Below are 23732 nucleotides of genomic sequence, written 5' to 3'. Positions count from 1 at the left end.
GATAATATTCAATGATGTACAGACGCAACGGATGATGTAGTTTTGCTTATTGAATGCAAGCTAATTTAGTTTACCCAGGGTCGAGCGGGTTAGGGGGTTCCTCCGTGTCGATGGTACCCTAAATAGCAAGTATCGTCAGTGCGAGATACATGTGGCCGTCGGTGTCGAATACTACATCCACGTCCCACAAGTGACACAGGGGTCATGCGTCCGCAGCAACAGTTCCCTGCATCGATGGCGGTCGAACACCATTGCGAATTTGTCTGGCAGCCTCTAAGATGACAATTGAAAGCTAAGTGTTGAAACTTGAAACAACCAAATTGACTCAATTCGGTTTGGTTGTTTGAACTTTCAAAACTTGGCTTTAATCATCATTGCAAAGGCTGCCAGACAAATTTGCTAAGGTGTTTGACCGTCATCGGCCACCAGAACTATTGTTGCGGGACGCCGAGCGCCGGGGTCACTTGTGGGAGGTGGATCTAGTATTTAACACCGAGCGCCTCATGTATCTTGCATCGATGATACTTGCTATTTAGGGTTCTATCGACGCTGAGGAACCCCTAACCTGCTCGTCCTGTTGTAAATATTTAGTTAGGTTGACAGAAAAAACAATATTGCTATGAAACTCATCTTTCGATTTAAATGTGCAGTTTTTTCGTTGCTCCGAGGGTCTAGTGTTCGATGAGCTACGCCCCTGCTTTCGTGGGTCAGCACAAATGATATCTCCTTCCCCCCTTGATTTGCTCTGTTCCGGTCTTTGTGCCGATGAAACTTGGTAGTTATAGGTGTCTTCAATCATCAGTATGCGTGACCACTATGCGTCTCCCGTTCGAAAGGGTTACATCTATAAATATGCATGCATTTGCATATTTATAACTGTGATTCTTTCAAATTGTCCAATGTTATCCATGGACAGCCCGAGTATGTGTAGATTGGGTTCGTTTTCCCATATACTCTGCTCCGGATCCGATGCAGAATTTCATCAGTGCCTCCCTGTTGTTCTCCGGGTACACATCCTCTCTGCTTATTGTCGAGATGTGTATCAGGAGAACAGCGGGGAGGTGCTGCCAAAATTTTGCGTTGGATCAGAAGCAGAGCATGGGAAAACGAACCCAATCTACACATACTCAGATGGGATTAGGACCTATCTTTACCTATTATCGTCTAGGTTGCATGGACGTAATAAAAGTGACAAACTCCATTAACTGATGAATATATACATGCTGATTAATTTTTATATATATATATATATTATGTGTCATGTAGCTAGGCAAGATGAGTGATCGTGCGTGAATGAACACCGGCCACACTAGTCAGAAAAACATGACAATTGAATGGTTAACAAAAACCAAGGGGTTTCTGAGAACCGCATTTGCAAATGGCCAGAGGACAACCTGGTGCCCCTGTGCAGGGTGCAACAATTGGCACAAGAGGATAGAGGATGAAATGGGCAAACACTTGCAGAAGAGGGGTTTTACGCCAGATTATACTGTGTGGACATTTCATGGCGAGTCTAACAACAAAGTGGATTTGAAAAACCTTGCGAATATGGGAAAATTCTCATATTGGAGGAAAATTCATGAATTTGAAAAAATATTATGAAATTGGACAAAGTTTGCGAACTAAGAAAAAAATGAAGAAACCCCAAGAAAAACCGACCAAAAAATTGAAGAAACACCGGTATATGTTCAGCCAGACACATTTGTTCACTTTTGTAATTTGATGGAGACCTGTATCAGTCTGCGAAGCTGCCCGGACATCCTAATTCCGGTACTTTCGAGGCAAACTTGGGGGAGTTTCGTTGGAGTTCGGACATGCACTTGACCGATCACATGCATGTCCCTCTCTTCTCTCTCTCCTCTCAACTGCACATGCAGGTCCCCTTTTCTCTCTCTCCTCTCAACCGGACACTAAACCACAAATATCCCATCACATATATGATACCCATCTACTTTTTCTCCTCCCAACGGGTTACTTTGTAATTAGCGTTGGATGGCTCCCTCCCATATCATGTTCACCGACCATGTCCGGACATAAAAACGAACATATAGGAATTTGTGGGTCGGTGTTCGAGATGCCCTAACTAGTGTCAATCTGTTACGTTTAGCATATGGGGTCGCTCAGGCGGGCCATCCCATTACCGCTTGACCCAGTAGCGCACTAGTAGGAAAGGGGGCAATGGTCCAGGCAGGGCCAGCCCATTAGTCCCAGTTCAGTCCAGAACCAGGACCAATGGGGGCACTGGACCCGGTTCGTGAGCCCCGGTGGCCGGCCGGGCCACGTGGGCCATTGGTCCCGGTTCGTCTGGACCTTTTGGTCCTGGCCCACCACTATTGGTCCCGGTTGGAGGCATGAACCGGGACCAAAGGTTGCCCTTTAGTCCCGGTTCAGGCCACCAACCGGGACTAAAGGGTTGGTCCTCGTTGCGGCCAGAGTTAGTCCCACCTCGCCAACCGAAGGGGGTTCACACCGGTTTATAAGCCCCTCCCTCTCTGCCGTGTTGAGCTCCTCTCAAAATGAAAATAGATGCCCTTATACAGGGAATTTGACCTAAATTCATACTGTATTTCTCTGAAGTTAGTAGAAATTTATTATGAATTTAGGTCGAATTTTCTCTATAAGCGCATCTATGCTCATTTTTCTAGTAAAGTTAATCACAACTATTTTTTCTTCTATTTATTTCTGAGTAGTTTTTTATATAGTTTTTTTTTCTTTTCTGCTTTATTTATTTTTTCTTTTTATTTCTGAGTTGTAATAAGTCATTAAAAATAAGCATCTATGCTCATTTTTTAATAAAGTTAATCACAACTATTTTTTCTTCTATTTATTTCTAAGAGGTTTTTTATATAGTTTTTTTCTTTTCTGCTTTTTTTCTTTTTATTTCTGAGTTGTAATAAGTCATTAAAAATAAGCATCTATGCTCATTTTTTTAGTAAAGTTAATCACAACTATTTTTTCTTCTATTTATTTCTGAGTGGTTTTTTATATAGTTTTTTTCTTTTCTGCTACATTTATTTTTTTTCTTTTTATTTCTGATTTGTAATAAGTCATTAAAAATAAGCATCTATGATCATTTTTTTAGTAAAGTTAATCACAACTATTTTTTCTTCTATTTATTTGTGAGTGGTTTTTTATATAGTTTTTTTTTCTTTTCTGCTACATTTTTTTTTATTTCTGAGTTGTAATAAGTCATTAAAAATAAGCATCTATGCTCATTTTTTTAGTAAAGTTAATCACAACTATTTTTTCTTCTATTTATTTCTGAGTGGTTTTTGATATAGTTTTTTCTTTTCTGCTACATTTATTTTTTTCTTTTTATTTCTGAGTTGTAATAAGTCATTAAAAATAAGCATCTATGATCATTTTTTAGTAAAGTTAATCACGACTATTTTTTCTTCTATTTATTTCTGAGTGGTTTTTTATAAAGTTTTTTTTCTTTTCTGCTACATTTATTTTTTCTTTTTATTTCTGAGTTGTAATAAGTCATTAAAAATAAGCATCTATGCTCATTTTTTTAGTAAAGTTAATCACAACTATTTTTTCTTCTATTTATTTCTGAGTGGTTTTTATATAGTTTTTTTTCTTTTCTCCTACGTTTATTTTTTTCTTTTAATTTCTGAGTTGTAATAAGTCATTAAAAATAAGCATCTATGCTCATTTTTTTAGTAAAGTTAATCACAACTATTTTTTCTTCTATTTATTTCTGAGTGGTTTTTTATATAGTTTTTTTCTTTTCTGCTACATTTATTTTTTTCTTTTTATTTCTGAGTTGTAATAAGTCATTAAAAATTAGCATCTATGCTCATTTTTTTAGTAAAGTTAATGACAACTTTTTTTCTTCTATTTATTTCTGAGTGGGATTTTATATAGTTTTTTTTCTTTTCTGCTACATTTATTTTTTTTCTTTTTATTTCTGAGTTGTAATAAGTCATTAAAAATAAGCATCTATGCTCATTTTTTTAGTAAAGTTAATCACAACTATTTTTTCTTCTATTTATTTCTGAGTGGTTTTTATATAGTTTTTTTTTCTTTTCTGCTACATTTATTTTTTTCTTTTTATTTCTGAGTTGTAATAAGTCATTAAAAATAAGCATCTATGCTCATTTTTTAGTAAAGTTAATCACAACTATTTTTTCTTCTATTTATTTCTGAGTAGTTTTTTATATAGTTTTTTTTCTTTTCTGCTTTATTTATTTTTTTCTTCTTATTACTGAGTTGTAATAAGTCATTAAAAATAAGCATCTATGCTCATTTTTTAATAAAGTTAATCACAACTATTTTTTCTTCTATTTATTTCTGAGAGGTTTTTTATATAATTTTTTTCTTTTCTGCTTTTTTTCTTTTTATTTCTGAGTTGTAATAAGTCATTGAAAATAAGCATCTATGCTCATTTTTTTAGTAAAGTTAATCACAACTATTTTTTTCTTCTATTTATTTCTGAGTGGTTTTTTATATAGTTTTTTTCTTTTCTGCTACATTTATTTTTTTCTTTTTATTTCTGAGTTGTAATAAGTCATTAAAAATAAGCATCTATGATCATTTTTTTAGAAAAGTTAATCACAACTATTTTTTCTTCTATTTATTTCTGAGTGGTTTTTTATATAGTTTTTTTCTTTTCTGCTACATTTATTTTTTCTTTTTATTTCTGAGTTGTAATAATTCATTAAAAATAAGCATCTACGCTCATTTTTTTAGTAAATTATTTTTCCTTCTATTTATTTCTGAGTGGTTTTTATATAGTTTTTTTTCTTTTCTGCTTTATTTATTTTTTCTTTTTATTTCTGAGTTGTAATAAGTCATTAAAAATAAGCATCTATGCTCATTTTTTAATAAAGTTAATCACAACTATTTTTTCTTCTATTTATTTCTAAGAGGTTTTTTATATAGTTTTTTTCTTTTCTGCTTTTTTTCTTTTTATTTCTGAGTTGTAATAAGTCATTAAAAATAAGCATCTATGATCATTTTTTTAGTAAAGTTAATCACAACTATTTTTTCTTCTATTTATTTGTGAGTGGTTTTTTATATAGGTTTTTTTCTTTTCTGCTACATTTTTTTTTTATTTTTGAGTTGTAATAAGTCATTAAAAATAAGCATCTATGCTCATTTTTTTAGTAAAGTTAATCACAACTATTTTTTCTTCTATTTATTTCTGAGTGGTTTTTGATATAGTTTTTTTCTTTTCTGCTACATTTATTTTTTTCTTTTTATTTCTGAGTTGTAATAAGTCATTAAAAATAAGCATCTATGATCATTTTTTAGTAAAGTTAATCACGACTATTTTTTCTTCTATTTATTTCTGAGTGGTTTTTTATACAGTTTTTATTCTTTTCTGCTACATTTATTTTTTCTTTTTATTTCTGAGTTGTAATAAGTCATTAAAAATAAGCATCTATGCTCATTTTTTTAGTAAAGTTAATCACAACTATTTTTTCTTCTATTTATTTCTGAGTGGTTTTTATATAGTTTTTTTTTCTTTTCTCCTACGTTTATTTTTTTCTTTTAATTTCTGAGTTGTAATAAGTCATTAAAAATAAGCATCTATGCTCATTTTTTTAGTAAAGTTAATCACAACTATTTTTTCTTCTATTTATTTCTGAGTGGTTTTTTATATAGTTTTTTTCTTTTCTGCTACATTTATTTTTTTCTTTTTATTTCTGAGTTGTAATAAGTCATTAAAAATTAGCATCTATGCTCATTTTTTAGTAAAGTTAATGACAACTTTTTTTCTTCTATTTATTTCTGAGTGGGATTTTATATAGTTTTTTTCTTTTCTGCTACATTTATTTTTTTCTTTTTATTTCTGAGTTGTAATAAGTCATTAAAAATAAGCATCTATGCTCATTTTTTTAGTAAAGTTAATCACAACTATTTTTTCTTCTATTTATTTCCGAGTGGTTTTTATATAGTTTTTTTTTCTTTTCTGCTACATTTATTTTTTTCTTTTTATTTCTGAGTTGTAATAAGTCATTAAAAATAAGCATCTATGCTCATTTTTTAGTAAAGTTAATCACAACTATTTTTTCTTCTATTTATTTCTGAGTAGTTTTTTATATAGTTTTTTTTCTTTTCTGCTTTATTTATTTTTTTCTTCTTATTACTGAGTTGTAATAAGTCATTAAAAATAAGCATCTATGCTCATTTTTTAATAAAGTTAATCACAACTATTTTTCTTCTATTTATTTCTGAGAGGTTTTTTATATAATTTTTTCTTTTCTGCTTTTTTTCTTTTTATTTCTGAGTTGTAATAAGTCATTGAAAATAAGCATCTATGCTCATTTTTTTAGTAAAGTTAATTACAACTATTTTTTTCTTCTATTTATTTCTGAGTGCTTTTTTATATAGTTTTTTTCTTTTTTGCTACATTTATTTTTTTCTTTTTATTTCTGAGTTGTAGTAAGTCATTAAAAATAAGCATCTATGATCATTTTTTTAGAAAAGTTAATCAAAACTATTTTTTCTTCTATTTATTTCTGAGTGGTTTTTTATATAGTTTTTTTCTTTTCTGCTACATTTATTTTTTCTTTTTATTTCTGAGTTGTAATAAGTCATTAAAAATAAGCATCTACGCTCATTTTTTTAGTAAATTATTTTTCCTTCTATTTATTTATGAGTGGTTTTTATATAGTTTTTTTTTTCTTTTTTGCTACATTTATTTTTTTATTTTTATTTCTGAGTTGTAATAAGTCAGTAAAAATAAGCATCTATGCTCATTTTTTTAGTAAAGTTAATCACAACTATTTTTTCTTCTATTTATTTCTGAGTGGTTTTTTATATAGTTTTTTTCTTTTCTACTAAATTTATTTTTTTCTTTTTATTTCCGAGTTGTAATAAGTCGTTCAAAATTAGCATCTATGCTCATTTTTTTAGTAAAGTTAATGACAACTTTTTTTCTTCTATTTATTTCTGAGTGGTTTTTTATATAGTTTTTTTTCTTTTCTGCTACATTTATTTTTTTCTTTTTATTTCTGAGTTGTAATAAGTCATTAAAAATAAGCATCTATGCTCATTTTTTTAGTAAAGTTAATCACAACTAGTTTTTCTTCTATTTATTTCTAAGTGGTTTTTTATATATTTTTTCTTTTCTGCTACATTTATTTTTTTTCTTTTTATTTCTGAGTTGTAATAAGTCATTAAAAATTAGCATCTATGCTCATCTTTTTTAGTAAAGTTAATGACAACTTTTTTTCTTCTATTTATTTCTGAGTGGTTTTTATATAGTTTTTTTTCTTTTCTGCTACATTTATTTTTTTTATTTTTTTTCTGAGTTGGAATAAGTCATTAAAAATAAGCATCTATGCTCATTTTTTTAGTAAAGTTAATCACAACTATCTTTTCTTCTATTTTTTTGAGTGGTTTTTATATAGTTTTTTTCTTTTCTGCTACATTTATTTTTTTCTTTTTATTTCTGAGTTGTAATAAGTCATTAAAAATAAGCATCTATGCTCATTTTTTTAGTAAAGTTAATCACAACTATTTTTTATTCTATTTATTTCTGAGTGGTTTTGTATATAGTTTTTTATTTTCTGCTACATTTATTTTTTTCTTTTTATTTCTGAGTTGTAATAAGTCATTAAAAATAAGCATTTCTGCTCATTTTGTTAGTAAAGTTAATCACAACTATTTTTTCTTCTATTTATTTCTGAGTGGTTTTTTATAGAAGTAGTTTGTTTTTAGTAAGTACTACTTTATTTATTTATAGTAAGTGCTTAGTAGTTGAACTAGATAGTTGATTTAATTAATAAAAGTACTTTATTTAACTATATATAGAAGTAGTTCCTGCATCAACGTCGACGATGCCTATCCCGCATCCTCGTCGTCGTCGACTCGGCGGTGGAGGCCTGCTTGATCAAGGCCATGTTCGGGACTGGGCTCCGCCGGGCTGGTATTGGGAGGTGCTACCTTCCGGGGGACGTAGGTTGGTGAGGAGGCAGCCCGTTGTTGACCCGATCCTTGTTTGGTGGCGGTCGCATGGGCCAGTGACGGTGCTGAGGCTTCCGGACACCGCGGAGGTGGTACGTCACCGTGTCAGCGAGGAGGACGAGCACGTCTGTCGCTACATGGTTGCATTGGAGGGCAGGTTCGACAATACCTGGCAGGTTCTTCAGGGATCTCACTGGAGCTATGATCCTGTGATGGTTCCTGATCTTTGGGTGTCCACCGCCCGCGTCGATACCCGTCGGGCGCTACGGTTCTAGTTGTATTAGTGATAATATTCGACGATGTACGGACACCAAGAGATGATGTACTTTTGCTTATAATTATTGAATGCATGCTAATTTGAATACTACTTTATTTTATGATTTGGTTTTGCTTATTTTATGATTTGGTTTTGCTTATTGAATGCTCATATTGGATAAGTTCTCCTTCATTCCCGTGTGCTAGACAATTTGGTATAATAATGCACTCGGGAATGAAAGGAGGAGCTATATATGTACATCACCGATAGTCAACCCGTGATTAATAATAATGATCTAGTTTAATATTTGAATTATGAACATAGGCCGGAAATGTCATACTCATCGGACGACGAAAACCGCCCGGGGGAGTGCGACCACTAGTAGAAAAGGGGGCAATGGTCCAGGCCGGGTCAGCCCATTAGTCCCGGTTCAATCCAGAACCGGGACCAATGGGGGCATTGGACCCGGTTCGTGAGCCCCGGGGGCCGGCCGGGCCACGTGGGCCATTGGTCCCGGTTCGTCTGGACCTTTTGGTCCCGGTTGGTGGGACGAACCGGGACCAATGTGCCTTGCTCCTGGCCCACCACCATTGGTCCCGGTTGGGGGAATGAACCGGGACCAAAGGCTTCCCTTTAGTCCCGGTTCAAGCCACGAATCGGGACCAATTAATTTCCTATATATACCCCGTGAGCAGAGCACTCTCACTGCTCTGTTCTTCGTGGCCGGCGAGGAGAGAGCTTTGTGGTGCTCTAGCTCACCTCCTATGCACACGAGGTGTTCGATGGAATGCCCGAGCCACACTACTTAAGCTTTCTCCTCTCCAAGCTCCACCTCCAAGCTCCATTTTTCTCAATATTTGTCTAGGTTTAGCGGTCCGTCATGTCCCGTCCTCGTCTTCACCGCCGTCGATCGCCCGCGCCGATCTCGTCGTCGGCACCACCGTGGTGAGCCTCTTGTTCTTATCTTCTTTCTGAAAGGAAAAAAATACTCTTACTTGTATGTTTATATAGATACTTGTATAATTTTCTTACTTTTATTATTGCATCTTATATAGTGCGATGGTTTTGGTATCCGCCCCCGTCGGCCCTCGTCCTGTCTATGATTCAGATGTGGTATATATTATCTTTTCATAACTATTGGTTCATTTATTGTTTATGACAATTATGCCGACCAACGTGACATAGATTTTATTTATCTAGGAGGTTGTTGAACCAGAAATTCCAACCGACCCTATTGTCGAGAGGTTAAATTTAGTTGAAGAAGAAAACAATTTGTTGAAGGAAAAAATTAGAAAAATTGAGGAGGAGAAGATGATATTGGAGTTGCATGTTGCGGATGTCGTCGATGATCACAAGATCAAGATGGATGCAATGCACTTGAAGATTAGAAAGATTAGAAAATATGCCATTCATACCGAGGCTTGGTATCATTATGTCGTTGGATCAGTTGTTACATTGGTTGTGATTCTGATCGCATTTGTTTTCGCATTAAAATGTTTTACATAGTTTCAGTGTATGGTTTAATTAATTTAGATGCTCTGCAGAGCTTTATGTTGTTAGATGAGAACTATGTATGTACTTTGGTTTTAATGTGATGATGAACTTCTATTAATTTGGTCACTTAATTATCTATTCATGATGTTCTATAATGATTTTTGACACACTTAATTATATATAATGCACGCAGATGAACCAGCAATGGATGTACGGTTCAAGACACACGTCCGAGTACATTAAGGGCGTGCATGATTTTCTCGAAGTGGCTGAGGCAAACAAGCAGAATGGTTTTATGTGTTGTCCATGCCCTATATGTGGGAATACGAAGTCTTACTCTGACCAGAAAATCCTCCACACCCACCTGCTTTACAAGGGTTTCATGCCACACTATAATGTTTGGACGAGGCACAGAGAAATAGGGGTTATGATGGATGACGGCGAAGAAGAAGAGTACGATGACAACTATGTGCCCCCTGAATACGGTGATGCTACTGAAGATCAAGAGGAACCAGACGATGTGCACGATGATGCTGCAATGGGCGAAGCTGCTGAAGATCAAGAGGAACCAGATGATGTGCCCTATGATGATGATCTCCGCCGGGTCATTGTCGATGCAAGGACGCAATGCGAAAGTCAAAAGGAGAAGCTGAAGTTCGATCGCATTTTGAGGACCACAAAAAAGGGTTGTACCCCAATTGCGAAGATGGCAACACAAAGCTCGGTACCATACTGGAATTGCTGCAGTGGAAGGCAGAGAATGCTGTGCCTGACAAAGGATTTGAGAAGCTACTAAAAATATTGAAGAAGAAGCTTCCAAAGGATAACGAATTGCCCGACAGTACATACGCAACAAAGAAGGTCGTATGCCCTCTAGGATTGGAGGTGCAGAAGATACATGCATGCCCTAATGACTGCATCCTCTTCTGCGGTGCGTACAAGGATCTGAACGCATGCCCGGTATGCAGTGCATTACGGTATAAGATCAGACGAAATGACCCTGGTGATGTTGACGGCGAGCCCCCCAGGAAGAGGGTTCCTGCGAAGGTGATGTGGTATGCTCCTATAATACCACGGTTGAAACGTCTGTTCAGAAACAAAGAGCATGCCAAGTTGATGCGATGGCACAGTGAGGGCCGTAAGAAAAATGGGAAGTTGAGAGCACCCGCTGACGGGTCGCAGTGGAGAAAAATCGAGAGAAAGTACTGGGATGAGTTTGCAAGTGAGCCAAGGAACGTATGGTTTGCTTTAAGCGCGGATGGCATTAATCCTTTCGGGGAGCAGAGCAGCAATCACAGCACCTGGCCCGTGACTCTATGTATGTATAACCTTCCTCCTTGGATGTGCATGAAGCGGAAGTTCATTATGATGCCAGTTCTCATCCAAGGCCCTAAGCAACCCGGCGACGACATTGATGTGTACCTAAGGCCATTAGTTGAAGAACTTTTACAGCTGTGGAATGGAAACGGTGTACGTACGTGGGATGAGCACAAATAGGAGGAATTTAACCTAAAGGCGTTGCTGTTCGTGACCATCAACGATTGGCCCGCTCTCAGTAACCTTTCAGGACAGACAAACAAGGGATACCACGCATGCACGCACTGTTTACTTGACACCGATAGTATATACCTGGCAAGCTGCAGGAAGAATGTGTACCTGGGCCATCGTCGATTTCTTCCGACCAACCATCAATGTCGAAAGAAAGGCAAGCATTTCAAAGGCGAGGCAGATCACCGGAAGAAGCCCGCCATGCATACCGGTGATCGCGTACTTGCTATGGTCAATGATTTACACGTAATCTTTGGAAAGGGTCCCGGCGCACTAGCTGTTCCGAGTGACGCTGGGGGACACGCACCCATGTGGAAGAAGAAATCTATATTTTGGGACCTGCCCTACTGGAAAGACCTAGAGGTCCGCTCTTCGATCGATGTGATGCATGTGACGAAGAACCTTTGCATGAATCTGCTAGGCTTCTTGGGCGTGTATGGGAAGACAAAAGATACAGCTGAGGCACGGGAGGACCTACAACGTTTGCACGAAAAAGACGGCATGCCTCCAAAGCAGTATGAAGGTCCTGCCAGCTATGCTCTTACCAAAGAAGAGAAGGAAATCTTCTTTGAATGCCTGCTTAGTATGAAGGTCCCGATTGGCTTCTCGTCTAATATAAAAGGAATAATAAATATGGCAAAGAAAAAGTTTCAGAACCTAAAGTCTCATGACTGCCACGTGATTATGACACAACTGCTTCCGTTTGCATTGAGGGGGCTTCTACCAGAAAACGTCCGATTAGCCATTGTGAAGCTATGTGCATTCCTCAATGCAATCTCTCAGAAGGTGATCGATCCATAAATCATACCAAGGCTAAGGAGTGATGTGGTGCAATGTCTTGTCAGTTTCGAGCTGGTGTTCCCACCATCCTTCTTCAATATCATGACGCACGTCCTAGTTCATCTAGTTGACGAGATTGTCATTCTGGGCCCCGTATTTCTACACAATATGTACCCCTTTGAGAGGTTCATGGGAGTCCTAAAGAAATATGTCCGTAACCGTGCTAGGCCAGAAGGAAGCATCTCCATGGGCCATCAAACAGAGGATGTCATCGGGTTTGTGTTGACTTCATTCCTGGCCTTAAGAAGATAGGTCTCCCTAAATCGCAGTATGAGGGGAGACTGACTGGAAAAGGCACGCTTGGAAGGGACTCAATAATATGCAGGGACGGATATTTTTGGTCTCAAGCACACTACACAGTTCTACAGAACTCTACCTTGGTGACCCCGTATGTCGATGAACACAAGAACAGTCTGCGCTCCAAACACCCGGAGCAGTGCGACGACTGGATTACATGTGAACACATCAGGACTTTCAGCAGTTGGTTGGAAGCACATATCAGAGGTGACAACACTGTTTGTGATGAGCTGTACTTGTTGTCCAGGGGACCATCTTTGTCTGTATTGATTTGGAAAGGATACGAGATAAATGGGAATACATTTTACACGATTGACCAAGATCAAAAGAGCACCAACCAAAATAGCGATGTCCGCTTTGATGCAACAACCGAGAGGGGAAAGGACACATATTATGGTTACATAGTGGACATATGGGAACTTGACTATGGAGTAGATTTTAAGGTCCCTTTGTTTAAGTGCAAATGGGTCAATCTGTCAGGAGGCGGGGTACAGGTAGACCCACAGTACGGAATGACAACAGTGGATCTGAAAAATCTTGGGTACACCGACGAACCGTTCGTCCTAGCCAATGATGTGGCACATATTATCTATGTGAAGGACATGTCTACCAAACCGAGAAAGAGAAAAGATAAGGAAGCGAATACATCATACGATGAGCCAAAGCGCCACATAGTTCTTTCAGGAAAAAGGGACATCGTGGGAGTGGAGGACAAGACAGACATGTCTGAAGATTATGAAAAGTTTCATGAAATTCCTCCCTTCAAAGTCAAGGCTGACCCCAGCATCCTGATAAACGATGAAGATTATCCATGGTTACGGCCCAATAAGCAAATGACACAAGCGAAGAAAAAGTGAAGACTTTCTCCCGCAACTATTATGATGATACCATGCCAACTTTGTAACTGACGAGTATGATACCATTGTCCGTTTTATACATGCACATGCTATGTGGGTCAATTTATGATACCATGCCAACTTTCAACTTTTTCAAAGTTCATTTGAAATGCTTTAATGTCTTATGGTTCGGCCCTCGTAATAATTAAAAATAGCAACAATAAGTATTTTGTTGTAAGTAGAAACAAAATAAAATAAATAAAGCAAGAAAGAAAACAAAAAAACAAAAAAAGTGTTTTCAAATTTGAAAACTAATGGCACTAACAGAAAGTTTATAATTTTCCTAAAACTAAAAGCAAAAACAATTAAAAAATAAAGCAAAAAACAAAAGAAAATAAATAATGCAGAAAACAAAAGAAAAAAACAACAATAAGTATTTTGTTGTAAGTAGAAACAAAATAAAATAAATAAAGAAAGAAAGAAAAAAGAAGTGTTTTCAAATTTGAAAACTAATGGCACTAACAGAAAGTTTATAATTTTCCTAAAACTAAAAGCAAAAATAATTAAAAAATAAAGCAAAAAACAAAAGAAAATAAATAATGCAAAAAACAAAAGAAAAAACAACAATAAGTATTTTGTTGTAAGTAGAAACAAAATAAAATAAATAAAGCAAGAAAGAAAACAAAAAAACAAAAAAAGTGTTTTCAAATTTGAAAACTAATGGCACTAACAGAAAGTTTATAATTTTCCTAAAACTAAAGCAAAAACAATTAAAAAAAGCAAAAAACAAAAGAAAATAAATAATGCAGAAAACAAAAGAAAAAAACAACAATAAGTATTTATTTGTAAGTAGAAACAAAATAAAATAAGTAAAGCAAGAAAGAAAAAAAAGTGTTTTCAAATTTGAAAACTAATGGCACTAACAGAAAGTTTATAATTTTCCTAAAACTAAAAGCAAAAATAATTAAAAAATAAAGCAAAAAACAAAAGAAAATAAATAATGCAGAAAACAAAAGAAAAAAACAACAATAAGTATTTTGTTGTAAGTAGAAACAAAATAAAATAAATAAAGCAAGAAAGAAAACAAAAAAACAAAAAAGTGTTTTCAAATTTGAAAACTAATGGCACTAACAGAAAGTTTATAATTTTCCTAAAACTAAAAGCAAAAACAGTTAAAAAATAAAGCAAAAAACAAAAGAAAATAAATAATGCAGAAAACAAAAGAAAAAAAACTGGAAAAAAAATAAATATAGCAACAATAAGTAAAGAAAAACAAAAAAACAAAAAAATGCCTCCTGCTGGGCCCCCACGGCCTGAATACGACTAGAAACCCTACTATGGGCCAGGATTCAGGCCCGTAGTAGGCCCAGAAGGCCCATCAGGCAAAGCAATAGCAAGTAGGCCCGAAAGCCTGCGGTGGAGAGGAGCTCGAGAGGGGTGCGGCAGTGGAGCTTATAAACCACTGCGCGCCCCTCTCGACTAGCGAGGTGGGACTAAACTTTGGCCCCGAGGCGGGCAGCACAAAGGCCTTTGGTCCCGGTTGGTGGCACCAACCGGGACTAAAGGGTGGGCATTAGTCCCGGTTGGTGCCACCAACCGGGACCAAAGGCCGCCGGTTCCCGCCCTTTGGGCTGCCGAAAAAGAGGCCTTTGGTCCCGGTTGGTGGCACCAACCGGGACTAAAGGTGGGCATTAGTCCCGGTTGGAGTCACGAACCGGGACCAAAGCCCTTCGTATATATACATCACTTAGCAGTTTTCGCCAAAATCCATCTGTTTCTTCTCGCCCCGACGCATTCTGCTCCTCGTCGCCGTCGCCGCCGAGCCCTACCTCGACGCCATCAGGCTGGTCCACCTCGCCGTCGCCGCTGCCGAGCCACTGCCCCGACACCGTCGCCGCGCCCGCCGCCCCTGCCGGCCCCGACCCCGTCGTCGTCGCCGCGCGCGCCGCCCCTGCCCCGACCCCGTCGCCGTCGCTGTCGCCGCGCGCGCCGCCCCTGCCCCGACCCCGTCACCGTCGCCGCGCGCGCCACCCGTTCCCTGACCCCGTCTCCGTCGCCGCGCGCGCCGCCCCTTCCCCAACCCCGTCGCCGTCGCCCCGACCACACGCCTGCGCCTTCGGTCCGGCCGCCGGCGCCCTTTCCTCTTATTTTTTTGTGCATTTTAGGTATATGTTCTCTGTGTATATATGTATATGTTCTCTGTGTATATATGTTCATATATGCAAAAGTTAGATTTTAGAAAAACTTTATATATGCAAAAGTTTATATCTGCAGAAATTTATACATATATGTAAGTATATATGTATGTATAGATGTATGTATGTGGATACATGAGGGGGGTCGATATACCCCCTCTCCGATAGCATTTTTGTGCATTTTAGGTTAGTGTATATATATGTTGATGTATATATGCAAAAGATAGATTTTTAGAAAAAATACTATTTTTCTGTTGATGATATGATGATGTTTTTTTTCATATATGCATTTTTCCATATATGTATTATTTTTTTAAGTTGTTAGTAGATATCGATTTTAGGTTAGTGCATTTTATCACTGATTTTAGGTTAGTTGATCAATTTAGTGCATTTTATGTTTGTTGCATTTTAGGATAGTGCATTTTATGTTAGTGGAGAGGAAAAAGTAAAATAAGGAAAAGGAAAATAAGTAGAGAAAGAAGGAGAAGACGAGGAGAGGAAGAAGAGAAAGAAGAAGAAAAAAAGAGGAGAAGAAGAAGGAATAGAGGAGCTTCTTTTCCTTTTTTTCTCCTCTTTTTTTCTTCTTCTTCTTAATTTTATCGGGAACGAGGGTGTCGAGGATCGCCGAGGGGTCGAGGGTCGGGAACTAGGGTAGAGGGTCGAGGGTCGTTAAGGGGTCAAGGGTCGAGGGTTTCAGGGTCGAGGGTTCGAGGTTTCTAGGGTCGAGGGATCGAGAGGGTCGAAGGAAGAAAAGAGGAAGAAGGAAGAAAGAAGAAGAAAAAGAATGAGAGGAAAAAGGAAAATAAGAAGATGAAGAAGAGGAGAGGAAGAAGAGGAGAAATAAATAAGAAGAGGAAAAAAGAAGAAAAAGAAGAGGAGAAGAAGAAAGGAATAGAGGAGAAGAAGAAAAAATAGAAAAAAAATTCTATTTTTTCTTCTTCTCCTCTATTCCTTTCTTCTCTATTTTTTCTTCTTCTCCTCTATTCCTTTCTTCTTCTCCTCTTTTTTGTTTCTTCTTCATTCTTCCTTCTTCCTCTTTTCTTCCTTTTCCTTAATTATTTTCCTTTCTCGTCGTTGTCGCGTCGTTGTCGATATAACCCCCTCGAGATAACTTCGACATGAGGGGCGGTCGATATAACCCCCTCGAGACCACCCTACCGGTGAAGGGGAGACTAGGCTGGGTTCTGCTCTGAAGACTCCATGCCTATGGAAGAAGGAGTTCATCAACCTTCTGAACTGGACGCCTCCGCCTCCTCCTCCTGCTCCGGCGAGTCAGGGCACTCCGCCTCCTCCACCGCCTCCTCCTTCGGTGAGTGACGATCAGGGCACGCGTGGCGGCACTCCGCCTCCTTCTCCGGCGCATGGCGGCACTCCGCCTCCTTCTCCGCCTATGCCGGCGCTCCCGAGCAGCCAGCAGCATCCTTCTTCTCCGCCTCGCCAGCAAGGGAGGAAGAGACCCGCCGCCGCCCCGGCTGCTCCGGCGCGTCGTACTCCTTCTCCTTGGCCTCGTAAGCAAGCACGAAAGAAGACAGACGCCGCAGCCGCTCCGTCTGCTCCGGCGTCTAGCAGCACAACCAGAGGCGGGAGGCAATACAAATACGGTCCATCATCTCTCAAGCCTCTAGAGAAGTTACCGTACGAGAGGTCCGAGGAGGAAAACGATACGATTGTGCGGACCCATGTGAAGGAGTTCTTTGAAGGGGTGAAAGCAAAGAGACATCCACCTCCGGAGGAGAAGGTAGATCCGGTGAAAGCAAAGCGCACTATCGATGCCCTGAGGAAACCACCAAAGTCTCCGCCGAGAACCAACTATGAGTGCATTACTGAACAGACATATCTCCAAGCCCAGCGGTCGGGAACTACTGTCAGTGCTAAAAGGTCAAAAGAACGAGCAAAGGGGAAAAACAATTGCCCAGCTCGGCGAACAAGCACAGCAATCGTGCCCCCCGCTCAATGTGTCTAATGCTCCGGGGATGGTGGACGGTTATGGCAATCTTGACGATTACCTGCCTGATGATGCACTTCCTGATTTCTTGGAGGTGGACGAACACAGATACGAGTACGGGAAGCCTCTCGTCAAAGATGAAATATCTCTGACAACAATGATGCGAAGATTCCATAATTGGTACATGGAAACCTGCAGAGAGTCTGAGGGTAAGAATGCTTTGTATCTGCATATTAAAGAGGAGCACGATCTCGTTGCAAATGATCTGTTGACTGTTCCATTTGAGGAGTTCTTCGAGTTCTTCAATCAAAAGGCCCTCGATAAATTAATGGTCTTTTGCTACTACCTGTAAGTACTATTTCTGTCATTAAGTCTCTATATATAGCTCGGCTCTTTCATTGCATGTATTTATAATTAATTATCCTCAATATATTATGCAGATTGAAGATCATCGAGTGCAAAAAACAAGAAATTTATGATATTGGGTTCATTAACACAAATATCATAGATGTATTTCTGGTTGAAAAGAACGTCAAAGAGGCCGAGGACAACTTGCTACAATCGTTGATCAAAAATCAAAACAAAGATACCATACTCTTTCCTTACAACGGCCGTGAGTGTTACTATCGTGTGCATATTCGGTTTCCCTTATTACTCAAGCGAGCTTATAGTAATGTAATTGATGAGTTATGCATGCGTGCGCAGGTACCACTATATTCTTCTGGAGATTAAGCTTGAGCGTGGACTAGTAACCGTCTTAGACTCGAGATGGAAAGATCCCAAAACCTATGCGGACATCACTGAAATGCTCAGCAAGTAAGTTCAATCGATCATTATCGCACCATATCGGCAACTTTTTGTTCATTTCCTCATATCTCAAGTAATAATAATTATTTTCTTTGTCTTGCAGGGTTTGGAAACAGTTCACCGCAGAAGCTCCGGGACTGCCGAAGGAGCTGCGATATAAATACCCGAAAGTAAGTACTACTGGCTAGCTAGTTGCGTGCATCTTCCATTGATTCTATAGCTATACTTTCATCAATGTCATTTATAATGCTTCATTATTAGTTTGATTGACCTCTATTTCTCATAAAGTGCTTGTGGCAGGAGGAAGGGAATGATTTCTGTGGATACTACGTGTGCGAGTTCATCCACACCGCGACTTTGAAAAACAAGCGGAGCTACTCTAGAAGACAATATGAAGTGCGTAAGCAATAATATTCACAATTTCATTTCATTACACCATTATTTCTGTTGAGTTTCATTCATATATATGTATTAATTAACCCCCTTCTTCAAATTAGACGTGGCAAATGCGGGATGAACTCCTAGAACCAGATCGCATGAAAGCAATTCAAGAGGAATTGGCGGGATTCTTTCTTGACCACGTCATCAGTAAAGCCGGAGAATACCATGTGGAAATTGATTTCAAATACTAGGGGTTTGTAATTAAGAGATCTTATACATATTGTACATGTATGTAGCCAGTAGCGTCGGATACATGATACGAAAACTTGTTGTTTGACCAATCTCTCGGAGAAGGAGAGGTCGATCGATCACTTCTCTCGGTATGCATGACGAACTTCTGTACTGAATGGTTCTCTCGATCACTTATGTATATATAGTACGTAGCGTCGACCAAGCACGGACATAAGAGAGGACACTTCTCTCTATTAATTAGCTAGCTAACACAATATATGAAACACCTAAATTAACCCCCCAAAACCCCCAACCTCCCCTCCTTTAAAAAAAACAAAAACCCCAGCCACTAGAATGCTGACGCGTGGATGCCTTTTGGTCCCGGTTGGAGCCACCAACCGGGACCAAAGGCCCCCTCACTGGGCTCGGCGCACAGGGCTACCTGGAGGCACATTGGTCCCGGTTCGTGTTTGAACCAGGACTAATGGGTGGAGGTATTAGTAACGACCCATTAGTCCCGGTTCATGAACCGGGACTAAAGGCCCTTATGAACCGGGACTATTAGGTGTTTTTCTACTAGTGAACTGGTGCCACGACGACCGAGGTATCGGCGACAGGTTCATTGAGCTCGACGAAGATCGACGCTTCAGCATTAAGCTCGAGGAGACCTGCGATGTTCATACGGTACGCAACGACGACAATAGTTTTTTTTCGTAATTAAGCACGACTTCAACTATTTTAACGTGTATTTTTCATCTTTTCCAATTCGACTAGCTTATCCCATGCTTTGCAAGACGCTATGTCTTGGAGAGGATGGGTTTTGAAGACCATGAAAGTTTCGAAACCAAAAAAATTATCCTAAGTACCCATCATGGTGTGGATTTTCAAGTAAAGCTGTACAATGCTTAGAGTGTAACCCATTTTGGTTGCAAAAATTGGGAAGCACTTTGCAAGATGTATGGTGTTGATGAGGGTATGCTTGTCACCATGGATCTTGGTGATCCTACAATCGAGCAAGAGAGACCTTTGATTTGGGTCCTTGTGGATACACCTCCAATTCTTCCCCCATGTGAGCTTAACATAGTTATTAAGTAATTTATATTGTTCATTTCAAAATAGCTTACAACTTATTTCCATTGACAGCTTATTTTCATTCTTCAAAGAATGTGCGGAAGATGGTAGACAGAACCTACTACATCGAAGGCTCCGAATTAACTTATCATGAGAAAAATCATCTGGTCACATTTTGTACTGATCTTGAGAATTACAATATCTATAATGAAACTCCTCAATATTATGCGCAATACGTGCCACTAGTGCACGTGTTGAACTACGGTAACTATCATGGAGATACCCTGGTAAGATTTTTTACTATTACGACATCCGTGCATCTTTTTGCACACTTCTAAAACTAGTACATCATTGCTAACTATGAAGTTATTACTATGTTTTTCAACAGATAATCCCGAATGATTGTGTGCCTCATCTGATGTATACGCACAGTACCCTTCATGTTTTGAACATACAACCAGGTCTTCCTACGAATCTCAACTGTCCATACCGGGTTTCTAAAAGAAGTGGAGACATGACAATCAAAGAATGGAAAAAATGTATGGACAGTCGTAAGGAGCTTCTTGGAAGCAAAAAGCAGCGAAGGGCAATAATTGGAGACAGGATGATCGCCATTCTTCATAACGGAGAGTCAGGGTCTATATTGTTTTATGCTATTTTACCTTAAAGGTGTTTAGGTCCTACTTGATACTGATGATCATGTGCTAAGAACAATTATGTAGGGTTGGGTTCGATGACTATGAGGATGATGATCGTATGACTTATTATTAATAAAGAGTAGAAGTTGTATGATGATGCATGATTAGTAGGACTTGTTATTATATATGATGATGTATGATGCGAGCATGCATGAGTTATTATATCAGCGGGTAAACCAAGGACGAAGATATAAGAGAGGACACTTCTCTCTATTAGCTAGCTATAATAACAACCTAAAAATAACCCCCAAAACCCCTAAAGCAACCACTTTTCTAAAAAAATGGACTTTTGGTCCCGGTTGGTGCCACCAACCGGTACCAAAGGCCCCCCTGACTAGGCTCGGCGGACCGGCCACGTGGAGGCATATCTGTCCCGGGTCGTGTTTGAACCGAGACTAATGGGTGCAGGTATTAGTAACGACCCATTAGCCCCGGTTCATGAACCGGGACTAAAGGCCCCTACGAACCGGGTCTAATAGGTGTTTTTCTACTAGTGGTGAGGGATGTGTCTCAATTATTTTTTGCCTTACCAGTTTTCGACCGGTTTTCCATTTTTTTCATAAATTAAAAGGACATGTTTATTTATTATATTTTTAAAGTGAACATACTTTCAAAAAATCTAACATAATTAAAAGAACATGGGTATTTATTTATATTTTGTTATCTACAGGAAAAGGCCACTAATAGACGTCGGCGCGCCGGCCGAAAATTCCGGCCGGTCCCGCACGGGCCGCACAATCTAGCTTTTGTAAGCTGTATGATTCCTTCGTCAACCTTAAAGAAATGCTACAGCAAAAAAAAGCAAAGGAGGAAAAAAAGAAAGGGGAAAGAGGCCAGCACCCCGCTCGTCCTCGTCCGCTGACGACCCGCGCTCGCTAACCTCACCCGTTCACCTCGCTGCAGATGCTCACCACCGATGCGCGCCACCGTCGCTCGCAACAAAAAGGCATGTTGACCATAGCAGCGTTTTCTCTTGCCTTCGTGTTGCATCCATGGTAGCTCCGCGGCGCCAACCACAACACTGTCCCTCGACGGTGTTGCGTACCGCCGGCGTGGTCACCGCCCCCCGTGTCCTCCATGTCCGCTAAGCAGCTCGGCATCGCCGTCATGACATGTCCTATGTTCCAGCAACAAGAACCAATCTAAGCAACTAAGAAAAAAAAGTCCGTTGAAGCAAAATTTTAGCCAGTTCCAGCAATTTTTTTTGCCAGTTCCAGCAAAACCATGGACCTTCGTCAACGGAACGTAGCAAAAAATTTGGCCGGTCGTAGCAAAATAAAAGACGGTTCCAGCAACTCGCCTGGTTGCAGCTCCCCCTCGCCGGCATGATCACCATCGCCGGCATGGTGACCCACCAGGTTTGAAGCTTGCCGTTGTGTCGCTAGCAGCTCGCTGGACACCAGTTGTAGCACTGCCCATGCCGGTTACAGCCTCGCCGGCGACAGGCGCCTCCGGTGTAGCTCTGGTGTACACACTTGCAGCTCTGGCACACATGGTTGAGGCTTCTGTGGTAGGTGGTTGTAGCAAAAAAAATCTTCATCGATCCCCTTCCTCCAGCAAAAAGCTACCGCCGACAAAATAAAATGCTACAACCTGTGAATCAAAAAGATGCTACTGTCAAAAAGGGGGATTGTTGTGACCGACGAAATGAAAAGTTGGAACCAACGACGTGAAAAGCTACTACCGGCAACCAACGAATCAAAGATTGGTGCTCGTGGATGAAATTGCTACAACTGGTGAAATAAAAAGCTGGAACTGATAAATCAAAACGCCGCAACCACCTAAAAATGAAAAACAAAGCCATAGCAGGAAGCACGACGTCTTGCAAAAAGAATGGTGTCACATCCGCATGGTACGCGAGCGTCGTCACCTCAAGCTCACAGGGGAGGGAGGGCGCAGAGTAGCTCGTCGTCGCCTGAACGCAGGCTTTTGCGGGAGGTGACAAGGGCACGCATCAGCAGGGAGGTAGAGTGGGGAGGAAGGGGGGGGTGCTTGAAGGCCGCATCCATGGTGGTATGGCGTTCATGGCGAGGGAAGAGAAATGGGGGATCGATTGGAGGAGAACTAAGGAGAGAAAGGAAAGAAAATGAATGGAGAGAAGATGTGTGGGTCATATGATGCGTTCGATCCATATGGATCCTAGGCGTAGCGCGCGTCCGGCTGAACATTCGGCCGGCGTGTCGATCGTAAACTTTTCCATAAGAAAAAACATATTTTGGTTGGAATAGTCGCTTGGCCCACCGCATCTACCGACTGTCGGTATATGGTTTTTTTCACTCCAGCTTTACCAAAACAAATGGCCATTTATTGCATAATACTGGACAGGCGTGATGAAATGGTCACACAACAAAGAAGACTGACGAAAGACGATGATGTTGGAAAACAAATAAACAAAGTGACGACACGCGATTGCAACCTTAAACAAAAACCATTAGCCATTACTTCACATGTCGGTCGATCTCAAGAAGCTCCACCGAGCCACCTACTTGGCGGCCGCGGTATCATCAGCAGCCCAGCGAGCCCGCAGCTGCCCGGCGTACTCCAGCATGCTGCTCATGGGCGGCTTCACCATCTTGGCCGCCTCCGTCTCCAGGAACCTCTTGGTCCACGCGGCTAAGCGCGGGGTCCTGCCCTCGTCGATGACCATCACGTCGAACATCTCCCTCAGCGCGTCGAGCCAGAAGAGCTGGCATCCGAGCGCGAGGTCGAAGTACCCGATGGAGTCGCCACCGGATGAGAAGGCCGAGCAGGCAGAGAAGGCCTCCTCCATGGGCGCAAGCACCGCGAGCATGGCGGCGAGCTTTTGCGCTCTCTCCTCCTCTGTCGCGGCGCACAGGATGGCTAGCCAGGCAGGGAACAGCTTGTCATCGACATAGGCGGCCCAGAAGCGAGTGACGGCACGGTCGTAGGGGTCGGCGGGGAGGAGCGAGGGGGCGCTCGCCCAGACCTCTTCGACGTACTGCATGATGGCGACCGACTCGCAGATGGGCTTACCGGCGTGGATGAGCACCGGCCACCGGGACCTTTTTGTGCACCGGGTTAGACGCGAGGAGGAGCTCGCTCTTGTCCCATAGGTCCTGCTCGAGGTACTCGTAGCTCACACCCTTAACGTGCAGCGCCATGCGTACCCGGAGTGTGAATGGACTCACCAACCCGCCCAGTAGCTGCAGATCTTCGCCGGCCATCGTTTTCTTCCTCCTCTTCAATCGCTTG

The 23732-nt window shown here is 40.1% G+C and overlaps 1 pseudogene; it reads right to left on the bottom strand.

Moving 5' to 3' along the window:
- Positions 1-23001: 23001 nt before the first annotated feature.
- Positions 23002-23704, bottom strand: LOC123155821 (probable glutathione S-transferase GSTU6; annotated as a pseudogene).
- Between the last annotated feature and the right edge of the window lie 28 nt (positions 23705-23732).

Source organism: Triticum aestivum, chromosome 7B, assembly GCF_018294505.1.
Source record: "Triticum aestivum cultivar Chinese Spring chromosome 7B, IWGSC CS RefSeq v2.1, whole genome shotgun sequence".
Classification (NCBI taxonomy): Eukaryota; Viridiplantae; Streptophyta; class Magnoliopsida; order Poales; family Poaceae; genus Triticum; species Triticum aestivum.
The sequence above is the reverse complement of the archived record's forward strand: the minus strand, read 5'-3'. Positions and strand labels throughout refer to the sequence as shown.